General features: G+C 43.1%; 1 protein-coding gene and 1 long non-coding RNA gene across 3 annotated transcripts in view; one reads left to right on the forward strand and one right to left on the reverse strand.

Moving 5' to 3' along the window:
- Window positions 1–3,483: 3,483 nt before the first annotated feature.
- LOC310704047 lies at window positions 3,484–12,514 on the reverse strand. Its single transcript, XR_014524520.1, has 3 exons — window positions 12,413–12,514; window positions 10,268–10,414; window positions 3,484–5,387 (listed from the first exon to the last, which is right to left on the reverse strand). It is a non-coding gene; the product is annotated as an uncharacterized lncRNA (long non-coding RNA).
- CDC42EP3 (CDC42 effector protein 3) overlaps window positions 12,419–26,573 on the forward strand; it is a 30,565-nt gene continuing 16,410 nt past the window's right edge. Inside the window, exon 1 of one of the 2 annotated variants that reach the window (XM_083496978.1) lies at window positions 12,419–12,780. The gene's annotated coding sequence lies outside the window, so the exon portion shown is untranslated. Of the gene's footprint in view, window positions 12,781–22,741; window positions 22,819–26,573 lie in introns of those variants that run through there. The other variant, XM_083496979.1, reaches the window with a different exon arrangement.

Consider the following 26,573-nt stretch of genomic DNA (forward strand, 5'->3'; position numbering starts at 1 on the left):
CATCCATCAAACACCTGGACAGGGAGCTTTCCACACAGTGATCAAAGCATGGCTTGCTGTGTTGATATATTGGCGAACCTATATGGGGCTGAGCACTGGGGAGTGATAGACAAAGAGGGTTTGCTGACTACAGACAGGCACATCTGTTTCAGGCTGACTTTCCAGATGAAGGCCGTCAATAATCAGAGCATACACGATCAGAACTGAAAAGGTTCAGATGATTTGTGCTCTCTGCTCAGTGTCTCTGCCACATGCAGTACTACCTAGTTTGGCGGGAGCCTCCTCTATAAATAAACATACACACACCTTTCTGTAAGTGGCACACCCTTCTAATTTGCAAATCACAAGACGGCTTCCTGCCAGCCCAGTCTCTTAAACAAAGCATAGGCACCTTTATAGTGCCATATGTCATGGCTTGTGACACTGTCAGAAATCAGAGCACTGTATCCTAGGCAAAGATAACAAAGACCAAGTGTGGGGGGGGGGGACGGAGATGTGCAAGCAAAAAGACATGTGTGATGAGGAAAAGAACAGAGCTGCCAACTTTTTAACTAGCCATGGTATCATCTAGATTTGCATATATCTTGGTATTTTCTTGCATTCTGAGTTGCCCTTAACAGTAGCAGCCAACTGGTTAAAAAGTTCACTGCATTTTCTGCCCCCCCCCACTGCAAAAGAGTTTGCAGAACTTCAAAGCACCAAATGCCCCGATATCATTTGTAATGTCAGCTGACTGACCACTGGGCAGCCCTGCCCACCCATCAAATTTGGGCTGTGAGGCAGATCCTGATAAGGTAAATTGAGGGAAAATGTAGACCCAGAGCTCCATTCAGTGCCCCTGCTGGGCTGCTTGCCAGTAGAGTGGGCCCACAGTTCCAGTGGACTGCTTTACCAAGGCTTCCAAAACTTATCCCTGGGCTTGATATAAAGGAGTATTTGCAGGCCGAAAAAATGAGGGAGCAGCAAGGAAGATGAATCCCCTTCATGAGTTATTTTCCTATTTCCAGTTGCCTCCAAGCTGCTTTCTTCTCCATAGGTTTCCAGATATTTATTTATAAGGGTACATTCACAGATTTAATCCAGTTAAGGTGATGCAGGGGAAGAAATTGAGAACAAATTGGGATGGAAAATCAGCCAGTGGGACACCAACATACCCTCCAACATGCTGAGTCCCAAAACGGGGATGTGTGTCTTCCCATCCATGTTGCTGAATAAATCATGTGATCATGGAGTCCTACAAACAAGCTATTTTCAGGGCTGTGCTCTCACAGCACCCCAAAATGTGTGTTTTGGGGCATTGCGTGAGATCGTCGCCTTCCAAAAAGAGCTTTCTTCAAGGCAATATCTCAGTGTGAAATCACAGCATCCCAAATGGCTGCCATGCTCTTGCAGGAAAAATGTCCTGGTTTTTCCGGGACACTTTTGGGATATGCACCAATGTCATTCCTCCACTCAAAGAAACACACAGAAACACCTGTTGGGACTTTGTTGCATCGATTTGCATGTAATGTTTAGTTTGTCCTTGATCCTCATACAACAGGCTGCTACTACATTTTTATGCTGTTAACTGCCCTATGATCTTTGAACTAAGGGTGGTATAGAAATTTAATATGTAAATTAAATTAATAAATACCACTGACAAAGTTCCAGCACTTAAGGCCCATCCATAGGGGCCTTCCATTGGGGTTTATTCAGTTATTTTATAAAGTCTATTAATGCTGCGGTTACATGTTTATGAAGGCCATGAAATGATTTGCCAGTTGGAATTAGGCAGCAATTTGTATGAGAAACTGGCAGTGGTGTGAAAGGCAGCCATGGTTGATGGTTCCCTATGGGTACCAACGAGCTAGGGAAATTCAAGCATCTTTCAAGGCCATCTCTCAGTCAACCCTTGAGTGTGAGGTAAGTTTCATGTTCTTATTAATTTCATCAGAATATGATTGGTACTGGCTATCAGAGTGTTAGGCAACCAATCACGGGCCTTACCTCCTAGCAGAAATGGTGGGAAAATTGACAACTTTTCACCTTCTGTAAGGATAACAAACATTTGCTCTCGCCTGGATTCCCTGAGACAGTCCAGATGGAATTGTAGATGATGGAGGTCGTGTCCCTATGGAGGGTACCTCCTGCTTCATACAGTAAACTTTGGAATCTACCCATTAATATGCCTTAATTTAAAACAAATAAGCACATAGCCAAATTTGGTTCACACAGGCTCTGTGTTTGTGCAGCGTTTACAGCGTCAGGCTTCAGACAGCAGAAACTTCAGCCCTGGCCTTGGCTCAGCCTCCGCTCATATGAGGAATGTGAGACCTGATTGTGAAATCTGAGCTCAGCACTGAGAACCGCATTAGGTACCTTTCCTGTATCCTCTGTGAACACCCTTTTATATATATAACAAACAAAGCACATGTAAAACGATTCTTCACCGGCCCACATCCACACCCAGCTGACTACAGCATTTCCTAATTAGGTTATACTCAATCTTTATAATGGCCTGTTAGTAATAGATGTGGTACTAGAGGGTAATGATAATCTCCGTTGATATTATTCACTTCCCAGGAATGTAGGGCAGAAGCTGCTCTGCTGGCTTCAGCAGAGAACAATGGAAGAGAAGCGAACCAATAAAGCAGCTATGTCATCTTCTCTGGGCTGTGCAAATCCATGTTTGCTCTGTGATGTCTGACAAGCAGGAGGAGGAGGATAAAAATAATAACAATAATAGTTTGTAAAACCACCCTTCGCTGTGATGCCGCAAGAATTTGGGAAGCTCTTTAAAAAGTTCACCGACTCAGGCAATGAAGATCTGGAATTGCCTGCTGTATTAAGAGAGTTGGAAGTCATGAATGGCTTCCTCTTACGTTTTTACAATGAAAGCAAAAATGAGCTAATATAAATAATTGTGGGCTAAACCCCAAGAATATTTTTATTCCAAATTAAAGACAGCAAAGAGCCCCATTATTCATTCCAGATACCAAGTGCTTTCAATTTACCCATGAAATCAGTTGATACTGAAAGTTCCTCTCAACACCTTGTAGAACTGGGCCCCCAGCATATTAAAGATGAGTGCATTTTTAAAAATGGTGCTTTCAAAACTTAACCAAAGGAAAATAGTCTGTTTACTGTTTATAAAGTTCTCCTGTGAGCCATCCAATATAAGAGGGACTTGTAATGGCGTTCCTAGCTTGTGTCTCAGTAAAAGGATCTGTTCCTTTATGCAGAGTTGGGGGAGGAATCAACAACCTTGCATCAAACATTCCTTGAAGATGTACAAAAATAGTACATCTTATGCACTTAAATAGTACCCTAAGCATTTAAAAGGTTTTGTTGCCCCCATATATCACATCTAATTCAAAATTTAAACACTAATAAAACATTAACATTATTAATAAAATATTAATAAAATTCTATTTTTTGAAATGAAACGAAACCTAGGCACAGTAAAATGGAAAACGATGTTTGTTTTTGCATACTTCCACTGTATTAATATCTGAAACATTTCCTCCTACTTTTTCTAATTGCAAAGTACTTGATCAGATCCTCAAAACTAACCTTCTGTAGTTTCTGTGGTGCCCCACTTCCCTTGAAGCCCGAAGCACGTGCTTGTTTTGCTTAACGGTTAATCTAGCCCTGGTCTTATGACTTATGCGGTCAGTCATTTTTGTGGAAGTGAGTATCAACTTGGAATGCTAGTTATAGGCAGAATCAAGCTGGGAATGTAGCATGATAGGCAAAGCACACCAAGGCTCCAATGAATAGTAATCAGATGCAGCGCAGAGTTAAACAATGGAGCTTGCTCTCCCAGGAGACAGTAATAGCACTAACTTGGTTGACTTTAAAAGATCAGACAAATTCATGGAGGATAGGTCTACCAGTGCCTACTAGCCTGATGGCTATGCTCTGTCTCCCTGGTTGGAGGCAGTATATGTCTGAATACCAGTTGCTAGAAACTGCAGGGATGGGGACTGCTCATGTGCTTGCGTCCTGCTTGCAGGCTTCCCACAGGCATCTCGCTGGCTACTATGAGACCATGATGCTGGACTAGATGGGTCATGGACCTGATCCAGCAGGCTCTTCTTATGTTCTTAATACTGCTGGCAAGAAGGGCAAGGAGAGACTATCTACTCCACAACACTGCTGATTAATCCACACCATTCAGAATCTACACTGTGCCATAAGTGCAGGAGCCAAGATGTTAAAGGTGCCTCTAGGGCAAAAATGTAGCAATACACATGCAGATACTATAGGTTACAGCGAAAGCAGAGGTAACCCACACCCTAAAATGAGGACCGCCCAATCTACCCTGGCAAAACAGTATTCCCAATTCCAAATACGATAATTGGATCTGCATGTAAAAGTAAAACAAATCTATTCCATTTCCCAAGAAAACTACTATTTGAGTTTGACCCACATCCTAGGGCTCATCCCCCACTTTTGTTCCACATTTTCTAGGCACAGGTCCACACTTTCCCAGTCGGTGTCCAAGTGCTTTTTTATTTTTTCGGTCCCATCGCTTTCCCCAGGAAAACCCACTCTCTACTGCTGAATCAAAACAAATGGCAATTCAGGTTTTCCATGGATTGCCATTTGCTCCGATTCAACAGTAGAGAGTGGGTTTTCACCAGAAAAGTGCCAGGGCAAAGACAAAAGCTGTTGGAAATGGCCTGCAAAGCCCAGACCTGTGCCTACAAATGTGGAGCAAGATAAGCGTGGATGAGCCCCCATAAACAGTCCAGTGTGCTTTGGCTTCCCCAGTATATGTATTTGCAGGAAAACACAACTGACCGTTGCTTTCACAGGAAGACAGTGTGCACATTTTTCTTTCATTGACATAGTCGCCAAGCAGAAAAATAAATAAATCTTGAGCTGGAATTGCTTAGTGATAAATGTCACTACAAGTTAATTCCTCATTTTGGACCAAAACAATTTGGAGTTTGGTAGTTGTTATGCATACAAGAGATTCTGGAAGCAGAGTGATTGTAAAAGCAGCGAGAGAAACAGCCTAGGTCTCTGGATGCAGTTGATTCTTAGGGCATTCACATTCTCTGGAAATCGTGATTACATTCCAGAAGAGAACTGCACGTATAAAGCCAAGGATCACTTCTGCAACAGAACCATTTACTTTGAACAACATTTGCTTGAAGCTACTCCTCCAAACCATCCCACACCTATTTGCCCTGCAATGGAAAGCTGTTCAGGAAGCAGCATGTCAACTTGCACTATTACTTGCAAAGGGGCAATATAACACCGCAGCTGGGTAAAGTCCAAGAATTTAATGTGCCAGAATGTTTGTACAGTAACATATTTTTCATTTAAGTTGCTCTGAATGTGAAAAGAAAAGCCAGTTTCCTTTTGGGCAAGCTACAAATTTCCTCCTTCTTCCATCTCTGTGGAAACAAAAAGGAAGATAATATCACTGAAAACTAAAGTCTCAGGAGATCAATGGCAATATAATGAGATTCTAAAACTGGGTTTATAGTCTGCCAAGAAAATTTTCAAGCTGTGCTCTAGGTATTCAGTTTAATATCCCTCTGTGAGAGTTCCCCACTACCATAATCAGAACTAACCACATTTATTTGGACTCACATTTAATAATTTCAAAAATTAAAAGAATGTAGATGAAATCCAGATTAGAATTTTCTCATTTTGAAAAGCAGTGGAACATACTTCCCACTCAGATAAATGATAACAACTTTTACGTACAATCTACGTATGCCAGTGTTCAACACTGCTTGGTCAACAATTAATAACATTTCCCTCCCAGTTAGCTTCTAAGCCATATCCCAATGCAATTTCCTTTAGGAAACTCAGGTGTTCTCATGCTCAGGGTTGCTATAACTGAGGATGATAAAGAATTTTTCACCAGGTCAAATCTGGATGGAACCCTGGTGAATTTTCGTCTTCCCCCTACAGTGCCCAGTTTGACTTGTTTCACAAGCAGAGCTTAGATTTCCAGGTGCCAGATAAAAAAATTATGAGTCAATATCACTCTTGGTCTTGAGTCATGCGCAAGTTATCTGATCACTAAACTGCTTTCCTCTTGCTCTTTGCTTGCTTGCTTGGTCTGGGCTGTGTAGAGTAGACTGAATGACGGGCAGATGACCCAAAGAAGGTAGAAACAGATACCAAAAGAGAGGTGAGCCTCAAATGTGCTATGAAACCTTTTACTAGAGAAGAACTTTGCTAGGCCTGATGACAAATTATGACCACAATGTGTAACTCTTTATTAGAGGCAGTAGTCATTTCCTATCTCCTGCATGGGCTGTTTCACAGCATGTTTTCAGATTCCTCTCTCCTTTTGTGGGATCTGGCTAGATCGCCCAACCTTTTGGCAGAAATTTAGAGCAGAGAGCTTTTGAGGATCTGCCAAGACCAAACAATCAACTCCATCTTATGAGAATGATGCCTACAACCCCTTTTATCAGATGTGGCCCCAGTAATCACTGCTTTGTTACCTTATAAGGCTGGGCAACTGCAATATGCTTTACAGGGCATGCCCTCTACAATGCAAATTTAAACTGGCTACAAAACCTATTTAATTTTCACGGAACTTTAAGTTCTCTTATGGTGCTGCAAGAGTGGTAATTATAGAAGCACTGATGAGCTGAAGACCACCATTATTCTCAATGTAATGAGCATTTTTCAAGTACTATAATATGCAGAAATGGCTTTTTAAAATAAATGGTAGTAGGTTTTATTGGAACCACAAACATTTCAAAGTGTGTGTCTCAAGTTTCCATGTATTATATCTCCACAGTAATGTCTGCTCTGGAAGTTGCACGGCAAAGTTGGCAAGCGTATAGTCTGAAGCTTGCATATTTCCCCTGTTAAAGTACATAAACTGGAAGTGTGAGGCACTCATGCATCTGCTTGCTGATATTTCTGGTAAAGCACAGTGTGTCAATAAAATTATTTGCATACAACTTAAGTTCTCTGATTTCCCTAGCTGGAAACGAAGGAATTTGTATTATAGAGATGAATTGTTCTTTGATTATTTGCAAGCTCAAGGTGGCACCAAGTACAGCATACTGTCTTTAGACAAGGGAAAGTACCTGAAAAAAGATAACATTCATGCCTCTTTATCTGCAATACCATACTTTTACCCTCCGGGCACAATTTAAGGTTCTTTTCCTTTAACCTCTAACATCATTACTGACTGAAACTCAACATTCACTAGCTGACTCCTCCCTTACATCATATCAATATGAATTCAGGAACCTATTTCCTTAAAGTTTTATCAGCTGTGCAGCAGCTGAAAACAACTAGATCATGTAGAGAGGAATTCTTGGTGGCTGCTCCAGGAAGATCAAAGCCCAATATGTATTTTGGGGGCGTTGTTAATCTTTCCCTTTTAGAAGGAAAGATTTTTACAGGCTGTGGTTTAAGCTGTTAGATGGCTGGGCATTTTGGCACCTAATATGTATTACATGTTTGAACTGATTTTAGAAGACCATAATTTATTTTCCAGTGTATTTTATATTAACGGGACATGTTATACTGTTGTTTTTTATAATCTGTATTTTTTGAGATATATATATATATATATATATATATATATATATATATATATATAAATTAGGGGATGTAAAGTTTTATGTACATGTGTATGTTTAGGGAAGGGTCATAGCTCTGTGATATAACATCTGCTTTGAATGCAGAAGGTCCCAGGTTCAATACCCAACATCTCCAAGTAGTGGTGAGAAAGAGTCTTTCATAGAATTGTAGAGTTGGAAGGGATCCCAAGGGTCATCTAGTCCAACCCCCTGCAATGCAGGAATCTCAGCTAAAGCATCCATGACAGATGGCCATCCATCTGCTTAAAAACCTCCAAGGAAGGAGAGTCCACAACTTCCCAAGGGAGACCATTCCACTGACAAACAGGTCTTACTGTCAGAACGTTTTTCCATATGTTTAGTTGGAATCTCTTTATTGTAACTTGTAGCCATTGGTTCGAGTCTACTCTCCAGAACAAGAGAAAACAAGCTTGCTCCATCTTCAATGTGACAGCCCTTGAGATATTTGAAGATGGCTGTCATATCTCCCCAGAAGCCCTGGAGAGCCACTGCCAGTCAGTGTAGACAATGTTAAGCTAGATTTGGAATAAGGCATCTTCCTATTTAAAATCTGTTTTTATGTCTGTAAGGTGTATATGTGCATGTGTGCTTGTGCTTAAGGTTTGCACTTGGCATACATACATTATGTGAAAATATTTATCAAAAATGCGTTGGTCTAAGTAAGGTCTGTAACATATTTCATATTTGCAATCCATTTACATTTGATACTAGGCTATCATCAGTGCCAAATGTAACATATTTTGAAAAGCGAGCCTTTAATAAAACTGTCAAAAGTGTACTGTTAAGTCCAAGTGACTGCCAACAGAAACTTCTGAAAGGATGTCATTGGAAGGAAAGAAACAATGCTGGGTTTAGAAGTATCCATGGTACTTGTAAAAGTTTCTAACATTATTTATAGATTTCCTATCCACTGACCAGCTAGATTGCCAACAACTGTTCTTGTTGTTCTTTAGCGTTCAGTTAAAACCATTGTTATTCCCCTTAAATTGACAGGCCATTTCCTTTGTTTGGCATTTGAAGGCGGGGGGAGGCTTGGACATATATCTGAAATATATCCATAGAGACAAGAATGTTTATAGAATCGCATGTGTCAAAACCTTGATTCAGCATTAACTACATTACTCTTGTGAATGCCTTTTCATAAAGCGTGCCTCCAATAAACACAGAGAATGTGTTTTAAAATTCCCCATCAGTACTGTTTCCCTGCCATATCTTTTGTTGAGCTACATTTGCCCACAATACAAGCCAAAAACATACTAGAAAGCAGCAGTTAGACCAGGGGTAGGCAACCTAAGGTCCGTGGGCCGGATGTGGCCCAACTGCCTTCTCAAACCGGCCCACAGACGGTCTGGGAATCAGCATGGTTTTTACATGAGTAGAATGTGTCCTTTATCTAAAATGCATCTCTGGGTTTTTGTGGGGCTTGCCTGGTGTTTTTTTACATGTGTAGAATGTGTGCTTTTATTTAGAATGTATCTCTGGGTAATTTGTGGGGTATAGGAATTCGTTCATTCCCCCCTCCCCAATATAGCCTGGCCCACCACATGGTCTGATGGACGGTGGACCGGCCCACGGCTGAAAAAGGTTGCTGACCCCTGAGTTAGACCTTTGTTAAAGAGACCTACTTGAGAGAACCATTGTCATTTCTAAACTGCTGTTCCTGAGCAAGATTCCTGAGCCCATTGTATGAAAATTGTGTAAGGGCACAATCAGGGCCAGCTGCAGGTTTGAGAAGGATCCTGGTGGGCCCCGGAAGCCTTACCTGGTGACAGCAGGTGGGCAGCACGGAAAACAATACCAGGTTCCTGGGTCTAAACACCATTTTGATTTCCTATAATGCTCCCCCCAGTAGTGTCCTTCTGGGGCACTGTGGGAAATTAAAATGGTGGTTTGACTCAGCTGTCCAGCTCCACTGAGAGTTCCAGGCACAGAAAACATTTTTAAGAGGACTCAGGGCAATAATAGGCCCTGCCAGCTGCCCAAGAAGGCTGGATGCTGATTTTGGCTCTGGGCAGTGGCATTGCGTGGGTGGCCAGCACCCAAAACAAGGCAAGTATCCTTGGCACTGCCCACCAATAGTTGGAATGAAGGGGCAACAGCTTGACCTACTCATGTGGCAGCCCCCGTGAGTGAACAGCCCAGCAGAGAGTGGGACAGAGAATTGGTCGGGAACAGGTATCTTTCTAAAGCCCTACAGAGGGTGTCCTAGCAACTGGCCATCAAATCCACTCCTCAGTTCACCCACATAAACATTGGGAGATTTTCTCTGCGAGGAGGAAGGAACACTATTTTTATTTATTATTACTTCTTTCTTTCTTTCTTTGAAAATATGCTCCCCTAAGAATTTTGTGTACAGGGCAACCACCCCGTGGCCCTGCCCATGCTATGCCACTGGCTCTGGGTATGAAACCTGAAGAAGGAAGGAAGGAAGGTAGGTAGGTAAAGGGACCCCTGACCGTTAGGTCTAGTCGCGGACGAATCCTGGGTCACGGCGCTCATCTCACTTTACTGGCCGAGGGAGCCAGCGTACAGCATGTGGCCAGCATGACTAAGTCACTTCTGGTGAACCAGAGCAGCACACGGAAATGCCATTTACCTTCCCGCTGGAGCGGTACCTATTTATCTACTTGCACTTTGACATGCTTTCAAACTGCTAGGTTGGCAAGAGCTGGGACCGAACAACAGGAGCTCACCACATCACGGGGATTCGAACCACCACCCTTCTGATCGCCAAGCCCTAGGCTCTGTGGGTTTAACAGAGCAAATAACACTGAAGGTCTTTTCGAGGATTTGCCATGAGTTCACTGAGTGGACAGCCAGAGCTTTCTCAAGTGCTTGATCTGTATATAGAGGCAGCAAAGAGACAAAAAACAAAACCCCATTCGCACTTAAAATATCACAGTGTATAAGCATTTCTCGCCGCCCCCTTATATTGGAGATTGTGTGGGTGGAAATTGTAATTCATGAAGTAGTCTTTTCCTTTCTTTTTTTGCAACATCTGGTAATAGCACCCAGTAAAAGCAAAGTTGATAAATAAATAATGATGGCTGGGGTCATGCCATTATTTATTTATTCATTTTTGGTTATTTTTATACTGTCGGTGCAAAGGCTCAAGGTGCTTCACACACACAAATACAAATGGAGAAACAGGGCGGTAGCAAGATGCTTAAAGCTAAGTCTCCAGTATGACTGTGATTCCTGTTTGATTGTCAGGAGTCAGCTAGAAGGAATCCTTAAATTGTCGTGGGATAATGTGTCAGGACAAGCAGGTTTACTAAACTTTCCCTCCCTCTAATCCATTTTAATTTGCAATTTGCATCACTGCAGAAGAAGAGACTTCTGCAGAACAGGAAGCGGTATGTCCGTTTCCCCGACCACTCTGGGCGGCTTACAGCACATGAAAAATGTAAAACATCAGACATTAACCTCACATCTCTTGGTCATTTTAAGAGGGCACCAATAAAAAAATCTCATGCTTCTTGTGTGAAGCAGTAAGCACAATTACATGTCACCCATCAAGCAATTTCAAATACTATACTTCATTACATATTACCTGTTGGTATATAGACCCCTCAACAGCTTAAGGGATTGCCTTGCCCCATTTATATTTGCCCTTTTTATAGTATGACTGGATAAGCACTTTATAGGAATGTTGTCTATTGTACTTTGTTCTCATTGTTACCTGATTTTTAACTGATTTTAGATGTATTTTGTGGTACTGCAAGACACTTCGAAACATTTTAGTAAAAAGTGGTTAATAAATGCAATAAATAATAGCAATAATATCTGCTTGATGTTTACGTTCAAGTCAGAGTAGCACTGTTAAAAAGGTTTCACATATGTTCACCTTGAGAACAAGACAGAGGGCATTTATTGTGTCTATGTCTAAGTTTTGGCCAAATACTGTTAAGCAAGTACAACTAGAACGTTGTTCAGATGCCTCAGAACAGAGCTTTTCTGTGCTATAGCACAACTATTGTTTATTGTGTATTATTGTCAAGATGCTAAATATTTTTTGCTGTTTTATGAGTGTACTGTATTGTTCTAGACACTTTGCTTATTGTGTAGCATATAAGCCTAGGAGCAAGGTGTGAGGAACCTTTGCCCCCCACATGTTGCTGAACTCTATCATTCCTGGTCATGGGCCATGCTTGCTGGGGCTGATGGGAATTGTAGTTCGTCAACATCTGGTTATAGTTGTTCAATGCTATCAAATAGCAAATGGCAGAATGGATGGGCTTATGAAACCTAAGAAATCCACTGATTCAGATCTTATCAGATGTGCAGAAAATCCAGAAGACAGATTTCACCTAACCTGCGCAACATGTAGGCCCTACAAGATGGGTGGCCAACTGTCATGGAAGCTTTAGTTGAGGTTCCAGCATTGCAAGGGATTTTACTAGATGACCCTCAGGGGTCTCCTTCCAACTCTACAATTCTATGCTTCTGATACCCTTCTTAGCAAGGCCACAACTGCTCACTCCTAGAGGTAGGTGGCAGGTTTTGCCCTTACTGTCGCATTGCCCACAAGTGCATGGATTTACCATTCGCCAGGAACGAATAACGTCGCTAGCCCACAGCTGCGTGGCCAATGACACCATCCCATTTGCCCACGGACGCATTGCCGCGCTGCGCCCCTTGCCCGCTGCCCAGGTAGCCCCTGACACACACGCAGGACCTCGCGTCGCCCCTCAGAGGCGGCAGCTGCTTTGTGGGTGGGGGGAGCCCAGAAAAGAGGCTCAACCTGCTCAGGCAAGCCTCTGAGCGGGAAGTCTTCCGGGTCCCTTCGGGCTGGCGGTGCCAAAGCTGCTGCTGACGGGGCTGGAAGAGCCACTCACCGTCGCCCGCTTGCTGCTGGCTGCCTCCCTTTCGTCCTCGCTTGGCTGGCGTCGTGCTGGAAGAGGCAGCATTTTCCCGTCAGGGGGCGACGTGAGGAGGAGGAGGCGGCGGCAGCACGGAGGGGCGGGTGCTATGGGTGACAGGCGGTCACAGGTGCCGCGGCCGCCTCTTGAGTCGGATGAGAGGCGCCTCCGCGCCCCAACCAGCTGCCGCCGCTGCTCCCCTCCCTCCACCCTGCGCGCTGCTGCTGCTTCAGCCGTCAGCCAAGGGCAGCTCTTCCGAGGCGGCGCGTGCAGGGACAGCAGCACGAGCCGAGCAGCTGCGCGCGAGGGAGCCGGGGAGAGAGACTCGCGCCTGGCAGAAACCAGTAAGTTGCTGCTCCTGCGAGCCGCTGTTTGCAACACGAGCAAGGGAACGGCTGTCGCTGTCGCTGCAGCCGCGGCGATCTGCTTACTTATTGTTTTATTTTGCATCTCCTCGGCCCGTGAAATCGTGGGGAGGGCAGGAGCGGCGCGTTGCATGCGGGCTTGGATCGGCCCGGGCTGGAGTCGCGGAAGGGGTTGTCGCGAGGCCACGGCGACGACGACCGGCTGCTCTCGGCTTCGACACACGCGCAGCCCCCCCCCCCCGCGTTTGGTTTTTTCTTTTTGGCTCAGGCAACGGGGAGTGAGGATTGCGCGGGGAGCCGCCCAGCGCTGTAGGATGGCTCCTGCTTTGTGTGTGATGTCAGTGAAGAGCGGAGTCGGAGATATAACGGGAGGGTTTTGCGAATGGTGGGGAGAGGTAATGGGGGGGGGAGGCTGTTAAGGTGACACAGGAGCCACTGGCAGGGCAGGCTCTGAAGCGCGTGTAGCGGCTGCAACGCAGAGAACAGGCGCAGTCCAGCCTGGATAGCCTCGCAGAATGGGCACCCCCGTATCGTAATGCAAATAGGGGGCCCTCTAGGGAGAGATTGTGCGCGATCTGCACATAATTTTAATGCGGCGTCTTTGAGAATGAGGAGAAGAGATCTGGGGTTGTGTATCTGTGTCTCTTGTGTGTTAACGGGCAGGAAATCTCCCAAGCCACCTTCTTACAAATTCTGTCCTGTGTAGAAATTGTCTGTAATTTCCAGTTGGAGCTTTACAGTGAACTGTGCCTGCTGTCGGTGAGCAGAATCGGTGCATAACCAGATATGAAATTCTAAAGCTGATCTACTGATACCCACACACTGCATGATTATTTATTACACTTCTCATACCACTCTTCCTCTAAAGAGCCCAGGAAGATGTACATGGTTCTCTTGTCCCTCTCCTTTTATCCTCACAACAATCCTGCAAGGTAGTTTAGGCTGAAGGATGGTGGTGCACTGTCAAAGGGTACTTATGTATTACAGTGTACTTATGTATTACAGTATTTCAGGGCTTAGTATGGATTTGAACCTAGTTCTTGCTAGTCCTCAGCTGACATTCTAACCACCACTATGCCAGTTTTGCTTTTCTGATTATTATTTTTTAATGTTGTGACAGTTCACATCATCAAGCTTGATACCAGGTACATTGACCAGTAGCTGCTCTGTTTTGTAAGCTTTTACATTCATCGAATGAATAAAAATCAATGTGCAGATCCCTCTTTAGCAAAAGCCAGGCGGGCAGGCATGCAACCCATTTTCATGCACCAATGTTGTCATTCATTAGCACACACGTTAAAGGAGGAGCTCAAACAGGGACCTGGCTTCTTTCATGGTAGTAAAACTAATGTGTATGCTGGTTGTTTCTTTTTTAATTATTTTAAAACCCTGCGGATTTTGTTTTCTCTGAACCGTATCCAAATGTAAATTGCAAATCTTTGCTTCAGGAGTCCGTTGTATTTTCTTTTCTTTCTTTTTTATTAAAAAATCAATATTTTCAATTGTGCACTTTTGGACGAACCAATTTAAAATAAAAGGTTGCTCTCTTACTGAATTACTGCATAGTCAAGCAGCTGTGACCTTAATTGCCTTAAAGGAGATACAGAACAGAAAACCTGGAGTGAGTGCACAAATCCTGGAAGATAGGCTAGAAGTAGCCCTTACACGTGCACAACTACCATATTTCTGTTAAATCAGCTGACATTTATTTTTCCAGCCATGCTGTGGAGGTGGACATTAATTTGAGAGGACATGTTAAATGGAAAGGGGTGTTACCTTAACTCTGCTGTGCTTGCTCTGCCCTTTTCATAGAATCCTTAATTAGGTCTTTGCTTCCCTGTTTGCTGTTCTGTCAGCTGTAGTTTATGGGCGTTTTTGCATCTGAAGCTTAAATCAGGTTGTGCTTAAATTGGCCTCTAATATTAATGTAAAACAATAGCTATAATGTACACTTGATTTACCTTCCTTAATGTAGGAGGGGATAACAGCATTTGTATGTGGTATACAAATAGTACTGAAGGACTCATAAAACGTAAGTAGTGCCTTTCTGGATCAGAGCAGAAGCCCTGTGTTCAGTCTTCAACAGCACCCAGCCAGATGTTCCTGGGAATCTCAACAAGAGGGCAAGATGGTCTCTACTGTTTGATCCCAGTTTCTGCTTTGCTGTTGGGTGTAATAGCCATTGATAGACCTCTCCCCCCATGGATTTGTGGGCTCCTTTAGAAATATTACCATGCTAAATTGGGGTGTGGGTGGCGCTGTGGTCTAAACCATGGAGCCTAGGGCTTGCCGATCAGAAGGTCGGCGGTTTGAATCCCCGCGACGGGGTGAGCTTCCGTTGCTCGCTCCCAGCTCCTGCCAACCTAGCAGTTTAAAAGCACGTCAAAGTGCAAGTAGATAAATAGGTACCACTCTGGCGGGAAGGTAAACGGCGTTTTCGTGTGCTGCTCTGGTTCGCCAGAAGCAGCTTTGTCATGCTGGCCACATGACCCGGATGCTGTACGCCGGCTCCCTCAGCCAGTAAAGCGAGATGAGCGCCGTAACCCCAGAGTCATCCGCAACTGGACCTAACAGTCAGGGGTCCCTTTACCTTTAGAAATATTAAACTGGTGGCCACAATAGCATCACTCTAGCTTGTTTGTTTGCTGGATTTAGAGCTCAGCCAATCCCAAGGACTCAGCGTCAATAATTATATTAATGTAATCTATCCATCCATATCCCTGTCCACCCAAACCCAATGTGAATAAAGCTTTCAATCTTATACCACTTCAGCTCAGAGTTTGGTGAGCTTCACAATCTCAAAGTTGTGTGGCATGCCTTAGTGTGACTCCTGTAGGCCCAGTTTGGTGTATTTTAGAGAGAGTTCCTGATTGGTCTTGGAGGACAGGGTAGGACATAAGACTGCAGATAGTTTCCTAGGTTTGTGGGGCCCTGACCACTTAGTGAATCCTATAAGTTAACTATGGGTTGTGGTGGAGTACTTATTTCCCTTTATTAGTCCTTTTTAGTGTCAATGTGAAAACTGTGATTTCCCTTAAAACTAGGTTAGCCTCATTCTCCCCACAAATATATAGCTCCTTTTAGATGCTGTGTGCTTTACTATGTTAATTACAGTTGGGATACAGCTATTAAATTGTCAGGGTGTCATCTTGTCAGAGTGTGTGTTAATTTCATTCATTCCATTCCCTTTGGCAGTTTTCCTACATTCACTCTCTATTCTTCACACACTACTAGTAGGGCTTCCATTTATAGAGAGATGGCAAATATATCTGGTGCAATCAGGGAGTGGCATTTAGTTAGACACAGCTAGAAATGGGCTTTTAAAGGAGTACTTGGGCAGGGAGTGTGTAAAAACTGGAGTCATTTGTTGTACCCATTTGTCCAAAATTCATCACTGTCCACTGTACAAGGAAACAGGATATTGTTCACAGAGAACAATAAGAAGCTTTAAGAAGTCTCTCAGTTTCTTGCTGCTTCAGCAGAAAAGGCTATCATTGTCTGTGTGACTTTCACTGATTATTGTCTAGTACTCTAAATTGATGCCATTTGGATTACTTGTTCTCACCAACTCCCAGTCTTTTTTACGCTTTGATCCTAAACACATTTGCTTGGAATAGAGGTCATCAGCCCCTCACAAGATGCTGTGTGTAGTATTCTCATGTTGCAATTTTGAATACAGCACACCGCTGTTAGAAAACCAGGAGGTTCATACAATTTGCAGTTATTGAGACATGTTGCAATAATAACCACAAGCTGCCTTCCTGCATACCTTTCTGCAAGTGTAACATATAAAAAGCAGGAGAGGAGTAGCAGTTGTAAAGCTAGGAATGTATGGCAAATGCTCTGTGTGAAGCCAGAAGAACTGGAGCATATCTCTACACTACAAGCTTATAGATGTCTTAAGTATCGTTACTTCCCCCAAAGAATCTTGGCAACTGTAGCTCAGTGTGTGTGCCGGGAAGTACAGGAAGGAGGTTCCCACACAGTACTACAATTCCCAGAGCTTTCTCGAGACTGTAGTGCACATATGGCCAGCATTATTAATTTAACAACCTCTTCGATAAGCAAACTTCATCATATTTCTGCTCCCTCCAGGAAGCTGGATTCTTTGAAATACGTCAAGCAATGTACAGGTGGTCCAAAACTCACACACTACGGCAACCTTCACCAGCCTGTGCCTTCCTGATGTTTTGGACTTTGGCTAGGGCTGGTGGGAGTTGTAGGCCAGAACATCTGGAGAGCGCCCAGTTGGTGAAGGCGGCACTACACAAATCATCTTATGCTATGCAAAAGTGGAGGTAGAACCACCCTGCTCTGCCCTACTTTCATAGTAATCCCACTCCTACTAGGAATCTTGGGATGAGCCCAGAACCTCCATAAAGGAAGGTCAAGATCATAAAGCTGAGGTCAAGTGGGGCATGGATTGAATTTTATGCGCTTGTTGGAACAAGGAGGAAAGTTTGCACTCAGCCTGGGAGACAGCCTTTTTATTTAACAACTCATCTGCTAGCCAGAGGCCACCAGGAATTCTGCACAAGCCCTGAATGAGCTGGCAAGACATGGGACTCCATTTTCCTCCTCCAGGTTGCTTGGTTGAGCAAGGAAGGAAAGTGAACCCCTCAGTGCAGTCCCTTCTCTGCCAGCTCACTTGGGAGAATACACCTTTTGCTTTCTTTCTGTTTTACTAGCCTGTTAAGAAGCCATTGACCTGGATTTTCATGCTGGATGTGGAGGAAAGGGATCCATGAAAATCCAGGATGCTAGCAAGCTCTTAGCAGGCAGGCTAGTAAAATATATTACAGGCAAATAACTTTTGTGGACTCTTACACCAGATCCTGCATACTAGTATTGTAGATCAGATCACAAGATCATGTTTGCAACACTCGTGATGAGAAAGCCAGACAACTAGGTCAAAAATGCCCTTCCTTGCCACTGGGTAAAGTGGATTAGTTTCAGGGATGAAAATGTTTTCTTCATTCTAGTTAGGCTGTTTATTCAGTGCTAGGGGGAAGGCGACTCCTTCCATGACTCTTCATCATTTTCATATGACAGGGTCTATTACAACAGGAGATGAAAGGCAAAGGAGTTTACAGTCATTTTAAAGCTTGGGAGGTACTATCAATTATAGCAGTAGGCAAAGCAATTAACATGAATTTAAAAACATTAACTTGTAGGTAAGCCCTGCTCATCTAAATGGAACATCCTTTTAAAATAAGTGTAGTTGGGATGGCAGCCTTAGATGATTTTACGGTCAATTTCTTTTCTTGTTCCAAGTGTATCTACTTGAGTTTTGTTTAACAATCCTTATCCTAAATTAGGATAGCAGATTCTTGAAGTATAGGGGATAACTATTGGGTTGTGCATTTAAAACCTCTTGCTCAGGGCTGGTGCAGATGCAATACTGGCTCTCTCTCAACCAGCCAGCTGGAAAATTAGGATTTCATTGCCCTTTCCCCCTTTAGCTTCTTCCTCATATGGACCAAATCCTTCATCCTGCCTAAATCACAGCTAAAGGGCACAGCAAGAGTGCCCCTGTTAACCATGGTTGAAGCTAACCAGGTTCCCTCTTGAGCAGGGTTTGTTAACCAGCTACAAAGCCAGATTTTAAATCCTGGTGAAGCAGGATGTCTAACTTGCATTAGATGTATTTCATGTCAGTGCTCTTATAGCCATTTATTGTAGTTATGGCAGGGGAGAGGAATTTTCCCAGTGAGGAAACACCACTCCTCCAGCTGTCCTCTAAAGTGGTCTAGGTGGGAGCACATTTGTGAAGGCCTCTTATTGCGCACCAGCAGACACATTCAAGTGCTTAGGAGGAGTGGGTGGGAATGTAAAAGGCCGCCCCACCCATTCCCTCCCTCCTCCTGGTCTTAGAACTAGTGCCCAGCCTGCCTTCCCCATTTACAGACTGGGATTAGCTGATTGTTGTGATGGGGGTGAGTAGGGATTTTTTGATCAGCTGCGATTGATTGGCAGTCCCCCCTTTTTTTTGCCTACTCCATACTGTAGAAGAACATGGTTGGAGCACTTAGAGGTGGGAGCTGAATAAATAGCTTCATTGGTTTGGTCACTTGTCAAGCGCGTGTGAGAAAGGGAAGAGGCTGGCACAAAGAGCACCCTGAGGCGCTTTTCGGGTGTATGGTTATTCCAAAGACTATCACTTTTCAGGTTGTGTGATTCATAGGGCAGGTTATAGATCAGTTTTGAGGCTAACCTATTTGGAGTTGTGGGGTCTAAGGGGGTGTGAGTCAGGAAACCCTCCTTCTTCAGCTGAAGGAGTCGAGTGCAGTGAAGACGCAGTATTAAGGCCAACTTTTTCCCCTGCAGCACAGGCTCACCCAATCGTAATATGCCTAGCAGACTGATAAATAATATGGAATATTTCCCACGCATTGGCTTCCTTCCCCTCTGAGTATCATAAGTTTACAACTTGTCATTAATAAAGTGGTATGTGTTTGAACTCACACCTTGCGTCTTGCCTGTTTATTTCTGGTATCCTCACAGAATGTACAGTTTAGTGGCCCTGTTTAATCATGTTTAAGAGACAGGCAGCATTTCACCTGCTCTGGTAACAACAAACAAACAAACAAACAAACAAACAAACAAACAAGTTATTCAAAAAGAACAGTACAGAAGAGGAAGTGATGATCTACCCCAGCTAAACAACGGAAATTGAGTGGATATAATAAGTTTTAATCTGATGCCTCCATCATGGCCTACTGTAGGTAGATAATTATTGTTTCCCTAATATTATTTTCATCTTGATTCTAAGCATGTTTCCGTGAAATGAGTAAGTCCATTGATTTCAGAGGTTTTGCTTCCAAGAAAGTGTGCCTGGGATTGTGGTGTTGTCTTCCTTTCTTCAGTGATTTGATGCAAGTCTCACTAATTTCAGTAGAAATTGCTTCCAGATTGTCACACATCTGCACTTGAGGGATAGTAAAATTCTTCATGCCTCTCAGCAGGATGATATAGATGACAAAGCTACCCTGTGGTGAGAAATTTCACCTCAGAGTAGTTTATCTTTGTGGGAAGAGACTGAGAGACATTAACCACAAAAAGTAAAAATGGGGTATCAGAAAGTACCATTGGTGCTAAGATACCTTTCTCTTCAGAGGATTTCTTGGATACAATTTATATTCACGCTAAGGATGATTTCACATATGCTATAATATAAATTGATAACCAGAAAAGTATGAAACTGCTACCATCCCCTTGTTCATTCAAGCTGTTACCTCAAAATGGAAACTAATTGAATATTCGTATTACATATTAGCTATCACTTTTGATGGGTTTACTGTATATCTTTTCTGATAAGTTAGAACCTATTTAATTGTCTTAGTTTCCTCTGCTCAAGGAATTGTCAGGTTTCTTTGGGGATCCCTTGCAAAGACTTACAAGCAGTCTCAAATAACTTCATTTCCCAGGATTCCCTGAGGCAAGGTGTGACAATTAAACTGGTATAAATACTGTTGATGTGTATGGCGTAAAGTTGCATTTCAGATTATGGCTACCAGCCACCCAATCTGGAAATGGGGAGGAACCAAATCTGCATTGGCTCCTTTTTGGCTTGTAGGCATAAGGTGCCCTAGAAAATTTTAATAGGTTTCAATGCTCACCACACCATCTGTTTGTTCCTTGCTTCTATCCTAACTTTTCAGATCAACCTCCTGCACCTTCTTGACGGTACCATTCATGTGCCAGCTTCAGTCAGCAAGGGCACATAGAGAGGCATTGCACGTGGTTGCTCTGTAATTGTAAAAATCTGTTCCCTTTAAAGCCCATCAAAATCCAAGTCCGGGTGCCATGTTGAATCGCTGGAAGGTTGATTTGTTTGGGCTGATACTGTCCTAGAAAGAAGAAGATTGATTTGTTTGGGCTGATGCTCTACTAGAGAGGAGAAATGTGGCTAGATACCCGAACAAATAAACTGCTTCCAGGGGTCCCCCTCCCTGCCTTTGGCATGTGGCTAGTGCTTATTATCTTAAGTCAGTGATGGCCAAACTTGGCCCTCCAGCTGTTTTTGGACTACAACTCCCATCATCCCTAGCTAACTGGACCAGTAGTCAGGGATGATGGGAACTGTAGTCCCAAAGCAGCCGGAGGGCCGAGTTTGGCCATCACTGTCTTAAGTGAAAGAACTCGATTTAGGCTTTTATGCCCACCTGTCATGGAAGTCCTTATTCTCAATTCTACGGATGTGCAGACAGGCTTGGTGGTAAGGGAAAGAATTCTCTACATACTCAGAGGCTTGGCGTTTATACTTAGCATATTCCCTGCCTCGTATTGCAAATATATTCTTTCATTGAACCCTGGCGATCCCTGCATGTGGCAAATTGCTTGAAAGGGTTTATTTTCCTAAACCTATTCTTTATCCTACAGGCAGCAGCTGTGGCACAATGTGTCTCCCCCACCCTCTTGCTGGTAGGCATGGAAGAATGCACCTCTCCGTTCAGGGAGTTATGCTGTCTGAACTTCAGATACAAACCAGCGCTAGAATTCTGATTTTGGAACAGAGTCTGACATATATCTGATACACATATCCAGACACATCTGGATATTTGGCTCTTAAAAGGAATTCTCAAATGTCACTCTCTATTACCAAGCTGGCATTTTACATGCGTTTTGTAAACTATATTATGTTTTACAGAAGAGGCAAATTTTTCTCTCTCTTCATGCATGTTTCACATATTGTTTGTATGGGAGTAACTGGATCTTCTCATCTAGGCCAGAGTTAATTTAGACTAAAATCGCTTTAAATTGCCTACCACAATTAGTCATTGACTATCATTTTGCATTTGATATAACCCCCTCTAGCTTTGCTATAAAATCAAATTAACTGTTGAGGGTAATATGGTTTAACTTAGATTCCTAAACTCCCTTTAATTCAATTTATTCTCTGAGGTGAACAAGCTAGAGCTGGGATGTTGTGGAAGACAAGAGACATATACTATTATTTTGTCTATGTTTTTCAGGATGCACATTCCATATACACAGTGAAGGGTCTGTTTTCAGTTAGAGATACCAAGAGCTGAGTAATCTTAGGATGTCTAGAATGCCTGCTGCCAGTGTTACTAATGATAAATTCCCAGTAGGGAGTTGTCTTTGCTGTCGGATTACCATTTACGTTTTCAAATTCTGATAATGAGCTCTACTTTGGGCAAACAATCCATTGTGGGGCTTTGGTTACTATATTCTCAGCCCCACCCCCCAATAAAATTCTATTCAATTCTGCTAATAACTTTGTAGGTAGTGGTGATCAGTTCCCATTCCGGCCCATTCTCAAAGCCATATTGACTATGGCAGCTGCTGCATGAACTGACTTCCACATGCAGGCATGACCACATGAAGGCCAATGGCATGGCTTCATTTTCATTGACGTTGAGTTTGCATTGACAGGCTGCTAGTGTGGCTTATTAAGTGCTCAAGAATAGTGTGCAAAAACCATAAGATGTTGTTTTTTGCATAGCATTGGCCTTCAGTGACCCTCACTGAGCATGCGGCCAGCAGGAGAAAGTTAGTATGCCTTGTGGCCACTGTAATGGAGGTGGTTGTGACAATATGCTTCCACAGATAATATGCTAGAGGGACACAGGTGGCACTGTGGTCTAAACCACTGAGCCTCTTGGGCTTGCCAGTCAGAAGGTTGGCAGTTCGAATCCCTGCAACCCCATTGCTCTGTCCCAGCACCTGCCAACCTAACAGTTCGAAAGCATTCCCTTGCAAGTAGATAAATAGGTACCACTGCAGCAGGAAGGTAAACGGGGTTTCCATGCGTTCTGGTTTACATCACAGTGTTCCGTTGCGCCAGAAGCAGTTTAGTCATGCTGGCCACATGAACGCTGATCCCTTGGCCTGAAAGTGAGATGAGCGCCACAACCCCATAGTCGCCTTTGACTGGACTTAACCATCCAGGGGTCCTTTACCTTTTACAGATGATGGCTGTGGTCTCGAGTTTCATAGAGGTTTCGCTGAGCACGTGGAGCTCTGTGGGGGCAGAGACTGATGATTAACCATGTAAGTGCTAGAAAAAAATGTGCCTTGTGCACAATGATCCTAATTCTGAGGAGGCAATGATGATAAGAACGATGATAAGAATAATATAACAATGTGACATGTCAATTATGCAAACATCTGACTATAGTTATATCCAATCCCATTGCATGGTGGTAGAAAATTTTGTATATTTAAAAAGGAGTTGCTCTAAAATGTGACAGAATAGTAAGGATGCAGGAGAATCGTATCTCATAAAGATGTGCAATACATGATAGACGCATTTCACCATTTGCTTTGATAATGTTTTCACAGTAAGAATGGACAGTAATAATAATTCCTGCATTGTAGGGGGTTGAACTAGATGACCCTTGGTTCTCTTCCAACTCTAAGATTCTATGATAATTCCATACTTCAAGTGGCATTCAAAAAATACTTACCTCAGTGTTAAGGATGCTAAGGACAGGAGTAGGGTAGCAGCAGCTGTGGGAGGCGGCATCACCTTGCCTGACTATGCTGAGGGGTTCCTACAGTATGACACTGCCTTAGAGTGATGTTTACCTGGAAAAAGAATTTTCTTAATCGTGACATTCACTCTGTGGAATGTTAGAATCATAGAGTTGGAAGAGACCACAAGGGCCATCGAGTCCAACCCCCTGCCAAGCAGGAAACACCATCAGAGCACTCCTGACATATGGTTGTCAAGCCTCTGCTTAAAGACCTCCAAAGGAGGAGACTCCACCACACTCCTTGGCAGCAAATTCCACTGTCGAACAGCTCTTACTGTCAGGAAGTTCTTCCTAATGTTTAGGTGGAATCTTCTTTCTTGTAGTTTGGATCCATTGCTCCGTGTCCGCTTCTCTGGAGCAGCAGAAAACAACCTTTCTCCCTCCTCTATGTGACATCCTTTTATATATTTGAACATGGCTATCATATCACCCCTTAACCTCCTTCTCCAGGCTAAACATGCCCAGCTCCCTTAGCCGTTCCTCATAAGGCATCGTTTCCAGGCCTTTGACCATTTTGGTTGCCCTCCTCTGGACACATTCCAGTTTGTCAGTGTCCTTCTTGAACTGTGGTGCCCAGAACTGGACACAGTACTCCAGGTGAGGTCTGACCAGAGCAGAATACAGTGGCAATATTACTTCCCTTGATCTAGATGCTATGCTCCTATTGATGCAGCCCAGAATTGCATTGGCTTTTTTAGCTGCCGCGTCACACTGTTGGCTCATGTCAAGTTTGTGATCAACCAAGACTCCTAGATCCTTTTCACATGTACTGCTCTCAAGCCAGGTGTCACCCATCTTGTATTTGTGCCTCTCATTTTTTTTTGCCCAAGTGCAATACTTTACATTTCTCCCTGTTAAAATTCATCTTGTTTGTTTTGGCCCAGTTCTCTAATCTGTCAAGGTCGTTTTGAAGTGTGATCCTGTCCTCTGGGGTGTTAGCCACCCCTCCCAGTTTGGTGTCATCTGCAAATTTGATCAGGATGCCCATGAGTCCATCATCCAAGTCGTTGTTCTCTTCAGGAAGGCTTTCCTGGTTCTAAATCTGCAATGGGGACTTTTAGATATATGGATTTCATAGCTTGCAAAAGAGGTAAAGCTATGTATTTCCACACAACTTACTCCTAAAAGCCCACTCCATGGGATGGTCTCAGACCTAACACTGAGCAGAGAAAAGTTGGATATAATCCACGAAGAAGCAAAAGTGTTCTTGAACTACTCTGATTCTTCTCCACGGTGCATGTTCAGAAGAATTTGTCCATGGATCATATCCCTTACTAGTTTATCAATTTTATACTTTCTCAGGGACTAATTCTTTGGGTAATATCTGATTAAAATAATGAGTCTCGAATACTTTGAGAAGTATGGAGTTTCTTTAAGCTAAATATATGGGATTGTTGGCATCGAGATAAATTGCAGTTCCACAGGGGTCACTGGAAGAGCTTTAATTTCAACTCAGTTAACCTCAGCTAATTTAAAATGCATTAAAAATGTTTAAATCATATGCTTTCACTCAGGCTTTTTACATCAGCCCTTGCATGTAGCTAGTGGTCAAAAAAGGGGAGGAACCTTTTCTTAATTTACCATGGAAAATCAACTCAATTAACCAGCATAAATCCAGTCCTGAGACATTAGCTATGGGAATTAAATGCCAAATCAATTTGGTGTTTTGTCAGTTGATAGTGTCTGAGCCGAAAATCCTGCAGCGTCATTTGCTCTCTTGTTTAGTTTGGCTTAAGACTAAAGCAAAGTCTTTTGCATTTGGGAGTCTACCAAAACTTGGCAGTTATATCTATTTGCCATGGAATCCCTGGCCTGACACACCCAAGATCAAATATTTGATTGGATATACCTTGTTGCTTGTGAATGTTTCCAGTATTAGAAATTTAATGTTCTTTTGATCATATTGTGCAGGTTTGGCTATAATGCTAAACCATGGTTTAGTGCTAGGAGAACAGGCCTAGGCAAACTCCTTTCTCCTACAGTAGGCCACAAATAAGAGTTCAGAAGCTTTGGTTTCTGTTATAGATTAGTCAGAGCTTGCCATGTTGACCAAATCCAACACAGTTTACACTCCATGTATGTATGAAGTGTATGAAGATGCCTTGTTTCAACAAAGCATAGTTATGATTAACTACAGTTTAGGATTTGGATGTGTGGATAATCTGAAGCAAAGCTTCCAGTGCCATTGCAGAAGTGCTGGAGGACAGAGAGAGGCATGTGGAACCAGGCTCACTGTTGCTCACCCTTGTAATGTTGAGCTATGGTTTAGTGTTGCATGCCAGCTAGATCATTGTTGGGAAAGTCCATGGATAAGATCTAATCCGTGAAAAGGAAAATGTTATTCAGATGAGATCAGACAAAAACTGAAATAATTTCCCTCAGAAAACCCTGCTTCTATGCATAGAAATATCCATACTTTTGTGTAGTCAGCTATAGACTTACATTGGCATGAAGTGCAATCATATTTATTTGGAACTTAGTCCCATTGAATTCATGGGGGTTATTCACAAGTAAGTATGTTCAGGACTACAATCCATGATGAACCATTTCAGCTAGTAGATTAAAACTTAATTACTAATTCTGTGGTGTTTGCTCAGTCCATTCTGTACCCTCAATATCTGCCTTCAAGCACTCCACATGATCAGGGTTTGGGCTGTGCTTCTAGACATCCAACAGAACATGCAGATATTCACGCAAGGTATGCGGTATTGGTGCTGTAGACTGGAAGCCCTCCATGTGTTTGGGGATGGAGTGGACACCCCTTCTCTTGGACTGTGACTGCTGCTTTAGAGTTGTCAAGCAAACTATCTCCTGAAAATCAGCTTCTGAAAGGGTAATAGGATGAAGAACACTGTTCAGTCAATAACTTAATGCCTTTTCTCTGTATTGCGCCCCACACTGTATAAAATGGAGGTCTAGCATACAATTTTAGATGTTGTGTCTGAAACATGGTCTAATTACTGTTTATTTTAGTCTGCTGAATGGAGTAAGGCAGTTGTAGTTAGGCAGAGCCCACACCTACAGTGGGCAGAGAGAACCATCTGCATAGCTTGAAAGATAGTATTAAATTACACATCAAAGAGAACAATATCCCAGCTTGTCTCATTTTCCTAAAATAGGGGGTGTTTGTGATATGTAGATATGTATCTACTGCAGGGGTGGGCAGCCTAGTTTCCTGTGGGTGGAAGGAACAGAAAAAACAACGGAAAGGGTTTGGTAGACAGAAAAAACAATATGGAGGAAAGAAAGAAAGAAAGAAAGAAAGAAAGA

The sequence above is a fragment of the Podarcis liolepis genome (genome assembly GCF_965112155.1).
Source record: "Podarcis liolepis genome assembly, chromosome: 3".
NCBI classification, from domain to species: domain Eukaryota; kingdom Metazoa; phylum Chordata; class Lepidosauria; order Squamata; family Lacertidae; genus Podarcis; species Podarcis liolepis.